Source organism: Phaseolus vulgaris, chromosome 6 (genome assembly GCF_051622355.1).
Source record: "Phaseolus vulgaris cultivar YP4 chromosome 6, ASM5162235v1, whole genome shotgun sequence".
Classification (NCBI taxonomy): domain Eukaryota; kingdom Viridiplantae; phylum Streptophyta; class Magnoliopsida; order Fabales; family Fabaceae; genus Phaseolus; species Phaseolus vulgaris.
This window is the reverse complement of record NC_143503.1, coordinates 14134696-14137758: the sequence shown is the minus strand read 5'-3', so window position 1 is coordinate 14137758 and position 3063 is coordinate 14134696.

Here is a 3063-nt window from a genome sequence, read left to right as displayed (position 1 = left end):
GGCCTAAAAGAAATCTTATTCTATTGTTTACAATTTTATACAAGCTAGAAGATTTAATATTTAATTGTGCATGGAAGAAGAGTCTTTTGAATTGGCTCTTCTTTGTCTATCCTTCTACCCATTGCTTGTGTGAGAGGTCCTATATGAGTTTTGATAGATGATCCTCCATCAATAAATGTGGGGTATTCAATGAGAATAATTTTATTCACAATAACTTTAATTATAGATTCTTTGACTATCATTATAAATAAATCTATTATTTTAATTGAGATTCATCTAATTGGGTTTATTTGGACTTTAACCTTTATTTCTATTAATTTTATGTGTTTAGGATAGTTGTCTAATATTTCTCAAGATAAATGGTTTACACTAAATATCATTTTAATTTGACAACAAAATGACAACTATCTGACATCTTCTTCAAATTGAGCATTTTGCCTTTGGTTTCTCATGATGTTTTGCATTGTGATATTTTATGTGGATAAAAATATTACTTATGTTATCTTGTGGAGGTAGGAAAAGTTTTACCTAATAGGTATTAATTTGTTTTGATTCAAAGTAGGACAATAAGCCAGGGAATTCTAGTGTTCTCTGCAATCTAGGATGTGTCTTATTTATAGGGATCCATTCCCTCCATTCCCAAGGTTTATGTTGGGCAATTTTAATTATTAGAAAACTGATTCAAGAACGAAGAAGGTTGATGTACTGAAAAAAATTGGTTCTCAGATTCAAGGGTTCAATTACTTAAGCTCCCAATATTTTAGTAACAAAATTCTAATTCCTCATTCCCACCAATGTTGCTGGGTTTGTTCAGGTAACTCCCCATGCCCGACACACAGTGATCGCCTTAAAAAACGACATTTGAGCAAAAAACCTGATGCCTAAAGGACATCCATTAGCTATCAAACTTATCAGATAGAGGATGATGTGCCTTAACCTGACACTTAAACTTTAGATTGGCTAGCACCATCTCAACCACATGCTTAATCAACTATAGTTGGTCCCCAAGTTCGGGATACTACACAAACAAATATAATACTATATTATTTTATCTTTTAATTTTTCTTCTTATTTTCTATTCTAAACATTGTGTAAATGTACGCAGATTTTTCCCACAAGCGATAATTGTAGGAATTAGTATTAATTTAGTAACTTATTTTCATTATTCATAACATAAGTTTTAACCAGACTAAGTAATTATATCTGAAACTTTAAATATCGCTAAATATACACTTAAATTTTGATATATTTTAGAAAGTGTAACAATATATCAATAAAAAAAAACCTAGTTTTCTACCAAATTCCCTCATTTATTAGTATTGAATTTCTACTTAAGCACAACATAGGTAATTTTTTCTATAACTTATCTTTCAATGAAAAATACTATCTATTAAGACTTAAACACTGCAGAATCCAATCCAATTCAATTCAAAATTAGTGTATAGAGTCTCAATTTAGGATTCTTCTTATTGCACTCCCACAATTTCTTTCGTGCAACCCCATCCTTTTAAAAATATAATTTTACCCTTCTTTAAAATGACTTCTAAATTACTATTTTAAAAATGTTCCACAAATGGGATTTTTGAAATTTGGGAAACAGAATTTCCAAATTATAGTTTCTGAAACAAGATTTTCAAAATTTACATTTTTGGAATATAATTTTTGGATTGTATGAAATATATTATGAAATAATATTTTCGGAACAAATTTTCCGTGTATATATATATATATATATATATATATTACATTCTTGAATAAATTTTTCAAAACAAGCTTTTCGGAATGATTTTTTTTTTCATAATGCATTCTCTCTCTTCTTCTCTACATGATTTTCCCTCTCTTCTTCTACAATAATGCAATAACAACGATAATAACAATAAGAATGGTGGCGGCAACAATGATATGCTGTAGTGAGGAGGGTTATTTTGATATTTTTCTGGTAATAGTAGGAGTGCAGTTAGTAATAGTGTGAATGCAAGGAAGAAAAAACCCTCAATTTAAGTATGTACATTACAAAATGTTATAGTACACTAATTTAGTGAAACATAACTACCGCATATATAAAAACAACGTATGGCATTAAATAAAATTTGAAGATTTAACATCAGTTTTAAGAGAGTGAGAACTTGCCAGAAGGAAATTGACAAATGGCAGACATGTAAGAATCATACTCCAAACCATGATAAAGTATAAAAGCATTACCAAACCACTACACCACCATATGCACTTAATATGATATAATATTATTCTTGTTCTTATCGTTATTACTACTATTATTATTACTACTATTATAATTATTATTATGAATACTATTATTATTATTATCACAATTATAACTATTATAATAACTAGTATAATTATAATTATTATTAATATAATTATTACATTAATAATAATTCTTATTGTTATAATAATAATAATAATAATTCTTATTTTTATAATAATAATAATTAGTTATTATTATAATGAGTTATTATTATAATTAACTATCATTATCCTAATAATAATAATAATTCTTATTGTTATAATAATAATAATTAGTTATTATTATAATTAACTATCATTATCCTAATAATAATAATTAAAATAATAATAATAGTAATCATTTTTAATAATAGTTACAATACAAATAAAAATAAAAATAATTATAATAATAACTATAATAATAATAATAAGTATAAAAGTAGTAATAAATTGTAATAATCTATAACAATATATTAATAATATATAAATGAGATTTTTTTATTAGTGTATACGTTTCGTTTTCAATTTTATTATTTATAATATTAAAATATAATAAATTTAGTAATTATTTATTTTAAATTAAAAATTTGAATTTTAAAAAATAATACAGAATCGAATCTCTTACAATTTTACCCTTTAAATTGAAAAGTTAAAAATATTGTTTATTTTTATAATAATTTTTAGTAAAATATTTTTGTAATTTAATAGTGTATTTTTATTTCAATAGTTATTATAATAATAGTAATTTTTTTTTGTCAATAGAAAGAACTGGAATCATTCATCTTTTAAAACAAATATTTATTTATTTATTTTTTATGT